The sequence below is a fragment of the Erinaceus europaeus genome, chromosome 17, assembly GCF_950295315.1.
Source record: "Erinaceus europaeus chromosome 17, mEriEur2.1, whole genome shotgun sequence".
Classification (NCBI taxonomy): domain Eukaryota; kingdom Metazoa; phylum Chordata; class Mammalia; order Eulipotyphla; family Erinaceidae; genus Erinaceus; species Erinaceus europaeus.
In genome coordinates, this window is record NC_080178.1 from 72,413,180 (window position 1) to 72,431,406 (window position 18,227).

General features: G+C 41.7%; 1 protein-coding gene across 14 annotated transcripts in view; it reads right to left on the reverse strand.

Moving 5' to 3' along the window:
- NAV2 (neuron navigator 2) overlaps nucleotides 1-18,227 on the reverse strand; it is a 762,517-nt gene that overhangs the window by 201,111 nt on the left and 543,179 nt on the right. Inside the window, exon 1 of one of the 14 annotated variants that reach the window (XM_060177037.1) lies at nucleotides 455-724. The exons of the other annotated variants lie outside the window; for them this stretch is intronic. The gene's annotated coding sequence lies outside the window, so the exon portion shown is untranslated. Of the gene's footprint in view, nucleotides 1-454; nucleotides 725-18,227 lie in introns of those variants that run through there. 14 annotated transcript variants of the gene reach the window in all.

Consider the following 18,227-nt stretch of genomic DNA (forward strand, 5'->3'; position numbering starts at 1 on the left):
ATTTTTTTTTTTTTTTTTTTAGCTTCAGAGTGGAAGCTGTGCACATGGCCCCACTGTAGGCAAGAAAATGTTCCAGGAACCTGAAAGTTAAGGCTTCCATTTGGAGCTTGGGGAGGATTTCCCCAGTCAGATGCTTTTTTTCAGAAAGGCTTCAAACTATTTCCAAACTAGAAGTGGAGTTATTATGGGAAGGGCAGGTTCCAAACTGGCGTCTTGCTAGTCACCAAGGAAGCTCAGTACTCCAGAAGTGAAAGCTGCAGACCCTCCCTCAGGCCGCCCACCCTCCATACGCTCGCTGGGGCAGGGCAGCTGTCTGAGTGGTTTGGAGTCTCCACTGAGCCCAGTGCCCTTGCACCAACACCCCCAGGTCTACCTGGCATGTGAAACAGGCAGGAAGCAGCATGTCTAGCCCCCCAGATGCACCCATGCCTATAGTCACAGGGACACGACTTACCTAGCAGCCGTCACTTTCTCCTGCACTGAATCCCCAGGAATAGTTCTCCAGCCAGAGGCCACCCTTCCAATTGTCACAAGTGTTTTCAGTTAAACCGCTCATGTTTCTAATTAACTTTTGTCATCCGCAACTTCTCCAGTGCCCAGAAGCCTGGCGGGATTAACGGCTGCTTCTGCCTTTTTTTTTTTTTTAATACCTATGTTTCACTGCCTTCTAGCAACAGAGTAAACAGTATACAGAGCTGCTTTTTATGATTTAAAGCCAACGGCCGAAAACGCTGAGTGAAGGCAGCCCCTGTGTGGGGCATGAACATGGAGCACTTCCCTTCACTCGCAGCTGCTCCGGGAAGCCACAGCTCCAGGGTGATCCAAAGCAGACCTCCCAATGTTTTCAAATACATACATCTTCCTGACTTACTGGGGATTTGGGTTTGGGGAGGGGAGGGGGGACGGCTGCCTCACAATCCTCCCTAACAAAACTCGTGGGGCTTAGTTGGATCTTTTCCTGGAGAGAGAGAGAGAGAGAGAGAGAGAGAGAGAGAGAGAGAGAGGCTTGGAAAGGAACTCATGGAACCTAGCCACGTGCTGGCCTCTCAGAGGGCTCCCCTGGCCTGTGAGAGGCCCTTCTGGGTGAGGAGGTGCCAGGTTAGACACACGGTAAACAGGGGCTTACTGCTCCCATTTATAAGTGAAGAAATGGGAGGGGGAGGCCTAATGACTGACCCTATATCACACAATTAGAAGAGGACACTGGAATATGAAACCAGGTCTTACGTGCCCAAGGTGCTCTTGGGAGCTGTCACAGCTACCTCCTTAGGTGACCCGAGTGATTTTTCAGGTTTCTTGCCTTTTCTACAACTGAGGTATGCTCATGACATCCAGGGTGGGTCACAGACCAGCTCTTCAACTAGACAGGAGAGAGTTTACTGCACAGAGGCTGCTGAGCCTGGGGGTGAAATGCAGGTGACCCTCTAATCCCAAATTCAGCTTCTCTTAGGGCACTTCCTTCCCTTCATCTGGGCTTGAATCTAGTGCAGAAATGTCCATTCAGTGTCATCATTCATGTCAACATTAGTTCATCCAACTGGCACCAATCGTGTGTCAGACCTTAACTTGAGATCCCGAGACACACACCAAGGAAAGACAGAGATCCCTGCCTGCCTTCATGGAGTTTAGATTCTAGCAAACGTGAGGAAATGACGCTTATCATTCATGAGCAGATAAATACTAGAGAGGGCAGACGCAAGCACACGGATGTCCTTACAAGGACTGCAAGTCCACATTCAGAGGTATGCCCTTCTCTCCTAAAAAAGGTTCCAGGCACCTTCCTCACCGAGCATGAGTATGTGAGTCAACGGCACTTCTCTGCTCCCACACACTCCTTAGAGATCCTATAAAGCTTGCTCAAAATAGTTGACAGGAAGTGTTCCCCCACTCCTGCATATATTTAACATTGATACACACAGCTAGAAATGAACTCACAACTAGCTAGCTAATAAGTAAGCCGGACTGAGACAGCCTGGTCTGCGTGCAACATGCAGACTAGCTGTGTCTCCTTCAGAGGAGAGGTACCAGGAGCCAGGAACTATCTCATCTGCATAGTGTGTTCCTTGGCCATGTGCGCGTCCCAGGTTCAAGTCTAGGTTCCACAGTGCTGAAGGACACTTTGGTGCTGTGGTCTCTCTCTGCCTCTGTTCTTATCTTAAACAACAACAACAACAATAATAATAAACCAGATAGGAAGTGGCAGGTGCTAGGAAAATGCCTACAGTCATCACAGGTGTTCACAGCCACTTCTGAGGTGGTGCCAAAACAGCTCGAAGACATTCCTACTTGTTTCTCAAACCCCATCTTGGCTACACACTACTCTGTGAAGTTTTCGGAGACCCTGGAGCAGAATGAACAGTTTGGTTGGCATTATGTGATCTCTTTCCTCAGACACAATTTATAGCTTTCCATGTTATTATTTTTATTTTTTTTTAATTTAAAATATTTATTTATTTATTCCCTTTTGTTGCCCTTGTTTATTGTTGTACTTATTACTGTTTTTGTTATTGATGTTGTCATTGTTGGATAGGACAGAGAGAGACAGAGAGAGGAGGGAAAGACAGAGAGGGGGAGAGAAAGAGAGACACCTGCAGACCTGCTTTACTGTTCATGAAGTTCTCTCCTGCAGGTAGGGAGCCAGGGCTTGAACCCAGATCCCTGCACATGGTGATATGTGTGCCTAACCGAGTGCACCACTGCCTGCACCCCCTCATTTCTCTATTTCTAAACATTCCCTCCTGCATCCAACACTACCCCCCAACTTTTTAGATATTTACCAATAAATGGAAAAACTGAGTTAACAGGTATGTAGCCTTGAGTGAGTAGCCAGTAAATTCAGAAATGCTGATATTGCATGAAAACCTGGAAGGCGAGTGGGCTGGATGAGGCTTTCAAATGAAGAACATTTATTCCAGGAGTCAGCTGGTAGCACACTGGTAACCACTTAGTGGGTTAAGTGCGTACAGTGCCAAGCGCAAGGACTGGGGTCAGGATCCCGGTTCGCCCCCCCCCCCACCTGCAGGGGAGTCGCTTCACAGGCGGTGAAGCAGGTCTGTAGGTGTCTATCTTTCTCTCCCCCTCTCTGTCTTTCCCTCCTCTCTCCATTTCTCTCTGTCCTATCCAACAATGACGACATTAATAACGACAACAATAACTACAACAACAGTAAAAAAACAAGGGCAATAAAAGGGAAAATAAATAAATAAATATTTTTTAAAAAGAACATTTATTCCCCTCATAACTAGCAGCTCATATCCCTTTTCTCATGTAAATGACCTTTGCTAGCACAGAGTAATCTAAGGGAGAAAGAAGAAAAGCAGGAAAGTTATGTAGTGACCAATATTGGTTCATTAACTGCAAAAATGCTATGTGTATATTAGTGTGGGGTCTCAGTGAGATGTTTATGGTGATTCTCCATGCTAGCTTTACAACTATTACCTTTTATAAATCTAAAACTGTTCTAAAAATGCTTATTAAAATAAAAGAGGTATGTATCAGCGTTCTGCGGCAATGGTCCGTGGGTATAAAGTAGGTACTGCTATTTTCAATGGCACTTGAACACTTTTACATATTAGAAATAATATTTTATTTAATATTAGAAGATATATGTAAAATAACAGTTTTGTGGACATTAAAAGTAGATAAATTCTGAATTCATTTCAGGGAAATATGAAACAAGCAAGATCATAAATGATCTACAAATTTGCCAGAAATCATGCAGGTTTGTGAAAGACTGAAGTTGGAGAAACACTGTTTCTTTAAATCAAGAAATCTTAATATTAAGTCAATTGTTTTTGAAAAATATAATCAACCAGAAATCAATCAGAAGAACAAAAAACAAACAAACAAACAAACAAGAACTAGGTTCAAAAGTAATCTGATGTCATCAGAGAGGTGGGAGGTGGTACATGTAGTGGCTAAAACACTGGACTTTCACACATAAAGTCCCAATTTCTCTCTCATAAATGAATGAGTAAACAAATAAGTAAATAAATCTAAAACAATGGCAATCTGAAATGTCTACTTTCTAGACCTTTACTTATGAATGTAAATTTGGTGAACACATGACATTTTACTCAAAATGGTTAGACCTGGAAACATGACCTGGAAACGTTTTCGGGGCCGGGTGGTGGTGCACTTGGTTGAGTGCATGTTACAACGCACAAGGACCCAGGTTCGAACCTCTGGTCCCCACCTTCAGGGGGAAAGCTTTGTGAGTGGTGAAGCAGGGCTGCAGGTGTCTCTCTATCTCTCTCCCCCTCTATTACTCCTTCCCTCTTGATTTCTGGCTATCTCTATCAAATAAATAAATATAATAATAATAACAACAACAATAATAATAATAAACCGTGTCTGAGCCATATCACATACAAACTAATTTTAAAAATAATGGATATAGGTTCTGAACTACTACACATAGTAAGAATTTACATTGAATATTATTTCTAAGAATATTATATTGAAACCAATAGACATCTAAATACTCATATGGAAAACTGAAAGCATCAAGATATACTATTGCTATGCAGGATAAATCTGATATATCCTATTCTAAGCTAATCTGTTTTTTAAATACTGATCACAGAGCCCTTGAACAAACTTTATGCTGCACTTGAGGCTCGTGTCCTAACATCCTGAACATCTCAACTCTACAGGACCAGCTTACAAAGTTCAACCACTGCCAACTGTCAAACCACTAGAAGGAGGAAGAATTCCATCTGAAGCACAATGCCTTTGAAAAAGAGAAAAGGGTATTTCTGTAGAGTGTAGGGAAAGCACTGATCCTCCTGCGGGGAGGAGAACGTTTTCGGCTTTTCTGGCAACCCAGCCTTAGCTTTCCCTCACAGTATTCAAACACTTCCTAAATGAAAACACTCTCTATGGCATATAAATAAGCATTTCTTCCCTTTAGTCTCTCCCCACTAAGGAGGGAGCACTGGTCCCAGCCCTCTTCTGTCCCCAGCTTCCGTTAGGTAGGGAGACGTTGGTGGTCTGGTCCCAATGCCAGCATGCACTCCGTGGCTTATCCCTTATCCAGCCACTGTGATTTTAAAACTGCCTGGAGGAGATTTCCCGCCCAAATCCTCTCCACAGTCTTTAGGAAAAAGCCTGGTAATTAGGCCTGAGAAAATGTTTTCAATTTCCTATAATTTGTCAGGGTGTCAATCTTAAACATTTAAATTTGTTAAGATAATTGAAACCAGTCTTTTCAAGTCCAAGGAGGCCAGCCATGCTGGCTCTAAATTGTTGGCGGAGTTGCTCAGGTCTCTTTTTTTATTACCGTGTTTGCCATCAGATCACAAACTCAGTGATTCTGCAAGATTCCCTGAGACTGGTCGAAGGAGATTTTCTGTATTGCTGTGAACCATGTCTAATATTAAGGGCCTCGTCTCTTCTCCAGCTCCTTGAAGAAGTTACTTGGGGTAACAGAGAGAGAGAGACAGAGGGTAGAGTATGGAAAGTACATGGAAATTGGGCAGGAAAGTGAACAGAAAGTGGGGGCAGGAAGTGAGGGTGGGCTGGGCTTTGTATCCATATGCTCTCAATATCTTCCTGTGTCTGTAATCCCACAGACTCCTTGAACATCCAAGTTAAAATGAGAACAGTCAACTATACAAACAAATATCGTATAAAGTTGCTCTGTCAGTGAAATTCCTATCAAAATTCCAGCATAAAAAAAAACACAGAAAAAATCCATTCATTTATACAGCATCTGAAGGTGATACAAATAACCAAAACAGCCCTGAAAAGGAATAAAATTGGAGGTCTCATACTTCCTGATTTCAAGACCTACTCCAGAGTAGGTGTGGTCAGGGTGGCACTGGCATACAAAAACATGCACAGATCAGTAGACTAGACAGCCCAGGATAAGTTGCTGCATATCTGGTCAAACGATTTTCAAGACTATTCAATTAAATAATGGTGTTGGGAACAATGGATGTCCCACATGCCAAAAAAAAAAAGGTCAAATTAGACTCTTATATCCTATATAAAGAATGATTCAAAATGAATCAAAGCTGTAAAAGTCTTAGCAGAAAACATTAAAAAAAAAGATTCATGATCCTGCATCTGGCAATGATTTTTCTTGGATGTAATATTAAAAGCACACACAGGAAAAGAAAACAGGTAAGTTGGAATTTATCAAAATAAAAAACTTGTGCACTGAAGGATTTTGATCACACTATCAAAAGAATGAAAAGGCAAGCCACAAAATGGAAGAAAGGGGGCTGGGCGGTAGTGTGCCTGGCTGAGTGAACACATGACAGTGCACAAGGGCCTGGGCTCATGCCCCCAGTCCCCACCTGCAGGAGGAAAGTCTCACAAAAGGCGAAGCAGTGTTGCAGGTGTCTCTCTGTCTCTCTCCCTCTCTGTCCCCCTTCCTTCTTAATTTGTCTCTCTGTTCTATCAAATTTAATTTAAAAAAATTTAAAAATGGAAGAAAATATTTTCAAACCACATATATGGTAAGGGATTGATTGTGCAGCATAAAGACCTCATATTTTATCATGATAAAAAGCATTACATTGGGCTACAAGCAAAAGCATTCCGAGACTGCCATGGCCTAAACAGAAGAGTGGCTCTATTTGGAGTGGTAAAAGCAAACAAATAACACTGTTTGCTTCTCCTTAAAGTGACCATCACTGACTCTTTGGTCAAACTGGTGTGACAGGGCTGCCTCCTTACCTTCCTTGTTGCCTTACATCTATACCCAACCTAAGACTCCAGTCTATCTTCCAGGATGTGCATTTTTCCAAGGAAACCTCCAGAATCACCAAACTAGAACTGTCTCTTCTTCATCTAAAGACCCATAAGGTCTGCTTGGGCTTCTCCAGGGTCTCTGACACTTGCTGCTCTCCCTGGGGTGAGTAGTTGTGCTTAGGGTAGGTACTTAGAAGAATGACTGGTGCAGTTCAAAGTGCCCAGAACTAGTTGCTGGAGAAATCAACTAATCAATCAATAAGAATACCTACACTGGATTCCTCTGTCTGGTTCGACATTAAAATCAAGAACAACATTAGTTGTTCTTTTATTTTTCTTCATTTTTTTCATTTAATTAATTATTAGATAGAGACAGCTAGAAATTGAGAGGGAAGGGGAAGATAGAGGAGAGGGTCAGAGAAACACCTGCAGCCCTGCTTCACCACTCATGAAGCTTTTCCCCTGCAGGTGGGATCAGGAGCTTGAACCCAGGTCCTTGAGCACTGTAATATGTGTGCTTAACCAGGTGCACCACCGCCTAGCCCCTAGTTGTTCATTTTAAAGCTTAGTAGTATCAAAAGACTAGAAACAACTGGCAGTGCTTTTAATGTTTTTTTGTATGTTTGTGTTTGGTGGGTATTTTTCCATCTGAAACCTCTGAACTTGTCATTTACAAATGCACTGATATTTTGTGAACAAAACAATGTGCAGTATATGCAGAACTTTATTCTGATAGGCTGAAGCTGTTTCCACTGAAACATGCCAAATTCCCAGTTCCTCAGTGACTTTTCCTCTCCAGAGCAAGAGCTCCCTTGACAGTTGGAACAATTATGGCTTTTAAAAAAATATTTATTTATTTATTTATTTTCCCTCTTGCTGCCTTTTAAAAAATTGTTGTTGTCGTTATAATTGTTGTTATTGATGTTGTCATTGTTGGATAGGACAGAGAGAAATGGGGAGAGGAGGGGAAGACAGAGAAGGGGAGAGAAAGATAGACACCTGCAGACCTGCCTTACTGCTTGTAAAGCGACTCCTTGCAGGTGGGAGCCGGGGGGCTCGAACTGGGATCCTCACGCCAGTCCTTGTGCTTGGCACCACCGTGTGCTTAACCTGTTGCGCTACCGCCTGACCCCCAATTATGGATTTTTTAAGAAAAAAATTTATGACAAGGTAGTTATTTTGTTCAGTAGCTTATTTTGGATTTTTTAAAGCAAAATTATGAGTAATGAAGTCATCTACTGGTAGCTAAAAAAGTAGCAAGAGGAAATCAGAAAGTATCATTTTCCTATATAGCTTACACTACATTTTCTCTGATTTTACAAGAATTCACATGTTCTTAAATATCACCTAAAGTCATGAAGAACTTGTCAAGCTAAACAAAGGTTAACACTGGTAATATCAGTTTATATCTGGGCTTATGTTTGACTTTGTAATCATACCTTCAAAAGAATAAATTACTGGAACCTCTCTGCCTCCCACAAGTCTTTTACATCACACATTTAAAAAATTATCCTAGTTATAAAAGGGGATAAATAATTTTACTGCTAGCATTTAATGGAAGGTAACTTTAACAATTACAGGAAAAAAAAGTTTTACTCTAGCTTTTATTTCTTGAAGTCACTATCACCTTCAGAACACTTTCCTCCTCTCTCTTGAACTAAACTGTTCAAAATCCCAAGCAACACATTTCAAAACAAAGCTTTTGTTTTAATTGGTCAGGCCATTTCTCTATCTGTACCATATATGGCTATAAGAAAGTACAAAACTGGCTGGAGGAAAACTGCTCCCTTTTTTCAAGGATGTATGAAATTTCACAGAGAGATTACAAATACTTTATAGGGAGCGAATCTCATTCTTTCAGGAGGTCACCGTCCACAGTTAACAGCTCTTTGGCAGAATGAAAAAGCTGTATACAATTATAAAGACATCTCTCCAAAATAGGGGTTAGTTAAGGAACTCAGAAGGTCTCCTCCTCCATGATACCAGCCCAAACTTCCTGCCTTCTCTTGGACCAAATGATGGGGATTTCAAATTAGGAGTCTCCAAACCAGTGTTAGATCAAAATTCCTTCCACTAGGCATAATATAGACAGGCAGTCATGGAGAAAAGGGTTTCCAGACTCAGGTAAATTTGGAAAACAGAGGACTAAAGAGTAGAGAAACAATTTTCTTGGATGATTCATCACATTTTTACTATACATAATAATACTGGAATGATGTGACTGCCAAATGTATTTCTGCCAAAGAACTGATTTTATAGAATAACTTAAGATAATGGTTCAGTTTGGGATGAATTTTATAAGCAGCATTCTAACAACGAGGGAAGAAACTGAGCCCACAACTCAGAAGATATCTCTCCAGAGGGTCACAGTCACTAGTCAGAGCTAGCAAGTGAGAGGAAAGGCCATATGGCCCCTCCCCCTCCCCATCATAAAGCTATAATCCAGTAGACTGTGGAATACTTTCATGGCAGTCATTTTGAGTATTGGGCATTCTTAATGTGTATCTTCTTTTGTTTATTTCAAAAGGATCAGTATAAGTCTCTGTACTATAGCAAAACCACTATAAGAAACAGGAGTTGTGAAATACACTTTAAACATAAAATCTCTATTGTTAGTTAGAATAACTTCAGCTCAGCCCTGGGACATGGCAGCCAAGAATATAGATGTGAACCTGGCCTGTATTAACAGAGAATGGCACTCACAACAGGAAACTAAAGAGCCTGTCCTGCTGCACACAGCCCAGACCAGAGTTAGAATAGTGGGCTCGTAAGAATGTGGACCCGGCCAAGAAGGATGACAGACGACCTAGTGGGGGTTGTATTGTTATATGGGCAACTGAGGAATGTTATGCATGTGCAAACTATTGTATTTACTGTCGAATGTAAAACATTAATTCCCCAATAAAGAAATAATAATAAAAAAAGACACGTTTACTTTAGCAGTAGAGGTGCTGTTTTTTTTTTTTTTTCAAGACTACTGAAATCAAGGTTTAACACATTCTTAATGTCTTCCTAGCATACCTTGAAAGCAATTTGTACTTTCACAATTGTTCCTATTGTTTTTTTAACTAAAAGCATCTTTGATCTTCAAAAAAAGAATGTGGACCCGGGAAGCCTTCTGATCAGACCCACTACAGTAAATCATTCCTTTCCCAAATGGGGAAACAAAAGCCTTGGTAAGTCATGAATTCATTAAGACTCTTTCCTTTTTCAGTCAGTACATGGCAAAGCTGATAGTGAACTGAGCACTCTGGAGTTTGTCACATCAAGTACTTTGGGGGTAGTCCTACCCCCAAATTTCCACCTTTTTGAGGATGGACCCAAGCAGTTGAAATTTAACTGGCAATCCAGGTGACTGTCATTCATATTAACAAAACAAAACAAACAACAACGTCAAAAAAAACCAAAACACTAAGTATTAGAAAATTAGGGCTTGGGGGTCAGGCGGTAGTGCAGTGGGTTAAACGCACATGGCACCAAGAGCAAGGACCAGTGAAAGGATCCTGGTTCAAACTCCCGGCTCCCCACCTGTGGGGGGTTGCTTCACAAGTGGTGAAACAGGTCTGCAGGTGTCTGTCTTTCTCTCCCCCTCTCTTTCCTCCCTTCCTCTCTCCATTTCTTTCTGTCCTAACAACAATGACATCAATAACAACAATAACAATAACCACAACAACGATAAAAACAACAAGGGCAACAAAAGAGGGGGAAAATAGCCTCCAGGAGCAGAGGATTCATGGTGTAGGCACTGAGCCCCAGCAATGACTCTGCAGGCAAAAAAAAAAAAAAAAAAAAAAGAAAAAGAAAAAAGAAAATTAGGGCTTGCTGCAGCACACTGAGACATGACAGCTTGCTTGGGAAGGACAAGAATCTGAGACATCTAACTGGGAGAAGACAAAGGGAAAAGATTGTTATTGCTGAGGGAGCTTCCTTTTCCCTTTGTTTTTTCTGCCTACTGACACTGAACAACAAAGAAGGGTTAAGGCAGAACCTGACTGGACAGGCCCATGATAGTATTGGATGAGAAAAGAACTAAGGTTCCCCAGAACCATTTAGGGACACCAAGGAGGAGACAGTAGTGGGGAAGGAGATATATATACATATACATGTATATATACATGTACACGTACACATACATATACATGTACATGTACATATACATATAAACATACACAAAAGGTCTATGGGTAAAAAAAATCCTATAGCAATATTAGCAATCATGTATTAATAAGATTAATAGCCAACATTCATGGAGTCTGCAATTTGTGCCAGACATTGCTAGAAACACTTGTATTTTGACTTTTCACATCTGCACCATAAATGCAATGAGAGAGGAAGTGATAATGGTATTTTGCTGATAAGGAAACCTAGGCACGGTGCTCTGAGTTATGCACAATCTAACATGCTAGTGCCAGGCAGTTTTATTTCAGTTTACACTCTTTAGCTGTGCTCGTCGTCTAGCTGCCTAGAGAGGAGACAGTGCATTGGGCTGTCAAGTGGTCTCCTCTCCTGGCATGAGGTGCAGCACTTTCACCAAATCTTCTGTCAACGGCTTTCAGAGACTCTACAGGAAAGTTTTCTGGCCTTTAATTTCTTTCCTGAGAAAAAAGAGAAAGAATATTTCCCTCCAGAAGATTCTTTTAAAAAAAAATAGTCTTTTGAGCAATCATTTAAATATGGTTCGTGTTTTCCAAAATGTAGGATGCTGGCAAAATGTAACCTTTTTGATGTTATTTTTCCTGCCAATCAAAATCAGAAGCCAACCAAAAAACTAGCTTATTGTATTTCTCTGGAGGAATCAGCACAGAAATCGAGAGCTGAATTGGACTATTCTTCATTATCTTCTGACTGTTGTGCCAAGTGTGCAGGACCAGAAGAAAAAAGCAGTTATTTGCTCTGCTCTGCCAAGTATGCAGACACTTGGTATCAGGTAGATCAAATAATTTCAGGGTTTCACAAATGTCACTGATCAGATACTGCTCTACCAGACTTCTGAGACTTTTCACCTGGCAGTTGTCTTCTTAATGGAAAAACAGAATTTTTCTTCAGGGGGAAAAAATGAAATACACTAAAGTAGAGAATGCCCCTAGAGACTGTTTGCTGGCTTAACTTACCCAAATCAGGAAACAATTTCCTCTAGGTGTCTGTTTTGTTTTATCCAACAGACCTGGCTGTGACAAGTTGGGGGCAGATAGAGTTTTGTTAATGGAGTACTCATTTAGATGAACCCTAGTAATTCTTCTGTAAAAACCAGATAATTGTGATGAGATGAGGTGGAAAGAATGCACAAGTAGTTACATTATTCTGTTGTGTACTATTCATACAGCCCTTAGAATTGTGTAGCCAGAGGACTTTGTGGAAGGGCTCATGTACACCATAGCAGTTTGGTAAGCTGGAGCCAGCTACTCAGTCCATCTGAAAACCTCCAATTTCCAACGCATGTTGCTCAGCTACTGGAGGATAGATTTATTTATTTATTTATTTATTTATTTATTTATTTATTTCCTTTTGTTGTCCTTGTTGTTTTATTGTTGTAGTTATTATTGTTGTCATCATTGTTGGATATGACAGAAAGAAATGGAGAGAGGAGGGGAAGACAGAGGGGAGAGAAAAATAGACACCACCTGCAGACCTCCCTCACTGTTTGTGAAGCAACTTCCCTGCAGGTGGGGAGCTGGGCTCGAACCGGGATCCTTACGCCTGTCCTTGCGCTTTGTGCCACATGAGTTTAACCTGCTGCGCTACCATCCGACTCCCTGGAGGGTAGATTTTGAGAAACTTATCATTAAGCAATATTGTCATGTGCAAATGACATAGAGGAGATGGTTTCGTCATCTACACCCCAGACGGTGTGCTGTGGCCAAATGGAGCCACTTGTGCAACTGCAGTTCATCCTTAACTTCAGTGTCACCAAGTGATGCAGCACCGTATTCACTCCGAAAAATAAAATAAACAGCAATGACTACCACTTACTGAGTGCCAGCCATGTGCCAGGTGCTGTAATGAGTGCTTCACATGATTTAATTAAGTCATACCGGCATCTTATGAAGTAGATTTATTTTCACTCAGAGATATTAGCAATGTGCCCTGCTCATCTCCTCCAACACTTTGGATACCTCGCCTATGCCAGATGTTTTCCCAAATGTTGGAAATATAGCAGTAAATACATGATCTATTCTTCTAAAGTGTCTCAAGTCCTGTGGGTAAAATAAATCGTAAGTAAGAAGTCACTCCACCCCGTTCGAGCCCCCGGCTCCCCACCTGCAGGGGAGTCGCTTCACAGGCGGTGAAGCAGGCCTGCAGGTGCCTATCTTTCTCTCCTCCTCTCTGTCTTCCCTTCATCTCTCCATTTCTCTCTGTCCTATCCAACAATGACAACAACAATAATAACTACAACAATAAAAAAAAAAAAAAAAAAAGAAGTCACTCCAAAGTGTGAAACTCACTGGTAGTAGGAAAATGTTTGTGGACTTGTGGGTCATGAAAGGGGCTATCTAACACAGTCTGACAGCAAGTTCAAGTAAGGAAGACATTGAAACCATGTTTCACTATCCTGTATACATTTCTGTGGATTAATTCTTTACTACACATTAAAAGGAAATAGTGTCCAGACACCAAAATCTGGCGACTAAAATCAAACTTGGGAGGATAAAATAGACTGTCGGCCTGATCAGAGTAAAATCTGGTCAGAGAAGTGCATTTTCAGTACTAATCACATGCAGACATTACAAGGACACACAACCATTGATCCAGTCTACTAAAAAATGGGGTCTATAACTCAGTTGGAATGCTACTTTTCCCTGCTCACCCAGACGTGTATATTCTCTTTATGTAGACACATACTGAATTTATTTTCACAATGAAGGAGCCTTACATGCCAATTCCCAGTTTGTTCCAGAGAAAAACATAAAATCTTTGCTCTTTTATTCTTTTCTAAATTTGGCTGACAAGCCAGAAATAAAGCTGATAGTTTCAAATAATAAGAAAATGACCACTAGTAGGGATTTAGTCACTCCTAGCTGCTAATTCAGACAGAACTGATTCAAAGCAAACAGTTAAATTTCTATCAAGAGACATACACTACAATAACAAAGGAACTGATTTGATAATGAAGAACAAACAAGATAACCAGGGATCAGGATAAGGAGGGACAGAGAAGACAGACATGACCTGTCTCCATCTCATGGAGTAGAGGAGGCTTTCTGAAGGAAACAGGGCCTCACATGAAACACGCAGACTGAATCAGAAACTTAGGATGAACAACGAGGGATAAAAAGCAAATATCAATAGTTAAGCAGAGAGCAGAACTGACATGTGTGAGAGAATCTAGCCCCAACTAAGTATTCCATGGGGGCAGAAGCTTCAAGCGAAGGCAGCAGAACAGCAAAGCTAGATCACCAGGGCTTTACAAGCCACGTATATGATCCAAATAGTTTCAAAAAAAAGAAAAGAAAAGAAAGAAAGACAGGAAGGAAGGAAGGAAGGAAGGAAGGAAGGAAGGAAGGAAGGAAGGAAGGAAGGAAGGAAGGGTATTGCAACTAGATTGCTTCAAGTATTAGGTAACTAAGTGATAGGTATTGCTTCAAGACCCATGTTCTAGAGTCACTTGACTAGTTTCCCCCCTTCTCAACAAAAGTTATGTTCTTATTTATTACCATCAGATCATTTCTATTGAGGGCCCCCCATTTCCTTCCCAACACAACTAAAAACTAAGCCACTGATGGACTCTATGATCAATTTAGTTTCTTGAAACTTTAATAGTTGATAGGAAGTAAACAGTCAAGAAATGTGCACCTAGTGAATGCACTTGGTTGATGCAGCAAACCTGTGAACTAGATTTGAGATAAAATAAACTATTAGCTGGAGGAAGTCAGCTATAAGCTTTGGAGATGGATGAAATCTGATAAGAACAAACAATTGGTACCAGAGTCCTCTTTGAAGCTTCCTCTGCCTAGCAAATGCCTTGGACAGGCACTCCAAGGATGATGAGGCTTTGGGAGTGTGGCCTAGGGGGATAAAGGAAAAGGGAGATAAGTTCTGTATAAGAGAGGAGGGAGAAGAAAGAAGGCCAGTTGAACAATATAGTAGGAAGCTGGAATCTCAAAAAAGAAAAAATGACCACTGAGACATTCCCAGTCTTAGGGACGCTGAAAAGAACATTTACAGGAACAGGAACATCTAGTGTTCATTTTTCAAGCTGTTTGTACTGAGACTGCAACTCCTCCATCATCATAAACTAAGGGGAAAAAAAAAATCTCTGTCCAAAGCCCATGTCTTTCAACAACAAAAGTCATTTTCTGGTAAGAGATAAGATATTGCACATGGAGTGGTAAGATTTATGATTTATAAACTCAAGTATTTCAGCAAAACAGGAACCAGGAACAGTTTTATCAAAAGTAATGTGACCCCATGCTCTGTCCAACAGAACAGAGTAAGCAAAGCAACACACTTCCAGAATGATTACAACACAGGATCTTCTTCCACCAGTGATTTGGCAGGCCAAATCATTTAAATCTCAGTAGTTGGCTGGTGAATTTATAATAACAGATTCTCCGTAAAAAACAATTAAAAATATATAGGGACCAGGATTGGCTTGCCCAGTAAACCGCACACTTATCATGTGCAAGGACCTAGGCTTAAGTCCCTGACACTACATGGGAGCACCATTCACAGAACCAGAGGTGCCCCACAAATAGTGGAACCCTGCTGTGGTGTCTCCCTCCCCTTCTCCCTCCCCCTCCTCAATCCCTCCTCCCCCTCCCCCTTCTCCTCCTCCTCCTCCTCCACTTCCTTCTCCTTCTCCTTCTCCTTCTCCTTCTCCTTCTCCTTCTCCTTCTCCTTCTTCTTCTTCTTCTTCTTCTCTCTCTCTCTTTCTCTTTTGGCTCCAGGGTTATATCTCCAGGGCTCTGTACTGGCACTATGAATCCACTGCTCCTAGTGGCCATTTTTTTTTTTTCATTTTTATTGGATAGGACAGAGAGAAATTGAGAGGGGAGGGGGAGACATAGAGGGAGGGAGGAAGAGAGAGAGAGAGAGAGACCTGCAGACTTGCTTTACCACTTGTGAAGTGTCCCCCCTGCAAGTGGGGAGCCAGGGGCTCCAACTGGGGTCCTTGTGCACATGTGCGCTTAAGCTAGTGGGCCCCCACCTCTATTTCTGTTGGAATAAAAAAGAAAAAAAAGTTCCTGGAAGTAGTGGAATAATGCAGATGCGAAGCCCAGACATGCATGCCTGTGGGGGCATGCCTCTCTCTCTCATTCTAATATTGGATTTATTGATTTATGTAGGGTAAACATTCTCACCATGGCAGATTTCAAGCAACTAACATGATATTAAGAAATTTGAGAAGCTCCTGGAAAGTTTAAACTTGGCTCTTGTGAGCTGGTACAAGCTGGCTCAATATAATGCTGGCTCAGGAAGTCCACAGCTGGTTTCCAGGTTAAAGGTAGTTTCCACAAATCACGTCTTTGTTTTGATTTTTACAACAAAAGGTTTCATCCAGAGTTACATTAGGTTTTGGAGACTACTCATTGCTTACAGGAGGGTAAGGCAAACAAAGAGGTGGGAAAGGCACAGAGGTAGGGACCATCATGGGATCCTTGTGTATTGGAGCTGAAAGGTCAACTAGCTTGATGCCCCTTCTGCAAAAGGAACCTGCTTGAGATTACTGGTAGAATTAACAGTAGCTCTGCAACTAGAGCTGGGACTGCCTCTCTGCTCCTCTGGACCTCAAAGCCCTCCTGTAAGGGATCAGAGGTTTCAATTTGCTCCCTGGCAACAAAGACAGACTGGGCAGAACTCTATATGGGTGATGGGGCTTTGCTCTCCTTCTCCAGTAGAAAGGAGAAAAAAAGAGAAGAAAAGAAAAAAGAAAGACAGCCAGAGAGCCAGATGATAGGAAGAGAAGACACAAATGAGGCAGTAAGTAGCAAAGGAATGAGTGGGTGGACTTCTCCAAAAATTCACAAGGAAATTGCAGGCTGATGGTATATCCCTGGACTATGAAAGGGTCCCCCACTCTATGCTGGTGGTAGGGTCACAAAGAGTAGGTCCTTTTATATCCTTAGTAAATCTCCAAACACATAAGTACAAGATATACCAGGTGATGCCTCCTGCTCACTGAGCAGAAGGTCAAATTTACATTATGAGTGCTTTTCAAAGGACTCTTGGTCTGGTTATGTTACAGAAAATAGGGTAGGTGATTCAAACCTGCTGTCAATACAGATTCAAGGGGAGAAAAATGCCAGCTATTCTGCAGCTGTCCACCCGGAATCCTGGAGGAGCTGCTTCCTGCCAACTCTGATGCACAGAAACAAGCCAATGTCCAGAGCAGGAGTTAAACGAAATAAACCCAAAGAGTATCTATCAGCTTAGGAGGAGCACTTTCAAGTAGAGGGCAGAAAAGCAGAGGTTCCATCAACAACCCTATGGCAAACATGCTGGGTCAGGAGATGTACAAAGTGATACTGCTTGGTGGCGGTAGCCAGAATCCCAAGACATGTAAGACATAACTCAACCCTCTGGGACACTTACCATAGGCTTGGAAGATATTTATCTACAGGCTGGGGGGTGAGGGCAAGGACTTCCAGTTAGATCAAGGGAGCAGAATTCATGAAGATGAACATCTGAAATGAAGTCTAACAGATGTGTTCATTAAATTCATGGATCTGGATTCTGTGCCGTGTTTGGGGAAAAGTGCTGGTCTCTACAAAGAGCAGCAGTGACCAGTCTCACAAGGTGGAAACAAGAGAGTCAGGCATTTGAAAATGTTATCCTTAAACATGTTGTTTCTGCCGCATTTATTTAGCATTTTAGTAACCAGCAGTGTAAACATTAAAGTTCAAATGTGTTTCAGTGGTATATAAACATCTGCTCAAAGCTGTGGGTGTTTGAAAGAACAACAGCCTTTTTCAAGAGGTCCAGAAATACACAAGAATCACTCTTTTTTTTTTCTTTCTGCAAGTTGAGAGACAAAAATCTTCTAGAGAGCAAATGTAAATTCCGTTTTCACTTTTTCAGCTTTAAAACTCCACTGGTCCTAGCTCTTCTTGCTTATAGCAGTACACCAATCTTTACTTTAATGAAAGTTAAATAATTCCTACCATAGACATTTTGCTTAAAAGTTAGAGTACAAATGCCAAAAAGTAACTCCGCTAAGCTCTAAGCCAACAGAAGCTCAACAATGAAGCCCTGGTAGCCCACCACCTCCTCAGCTGCAGTTACCACAGTGCCGCAGGTGTCATTGCTCACGTTCAGAAAGGCACAGCTGTCTGTGCTGTCTCTGCTGACACTCAGCCTCACTGGGATGAGACTGGCCCAGGACTTCACACACACGCACACGCACACGCACACACATACACACCCATCCACTTCCATGTCCATGAAGAGACCTGTCACTGGATTGAGCAGGTTGTCACCTCTTTTTTGGCCTAGGAAGTTATCGGAGGTCAGAAATGTTCTCTTTCCACTCTTGCTATGGTTCTGACCTATTTGCAGCCTGGAGTGGGATTTATGGCTCTACAGTACTCTGA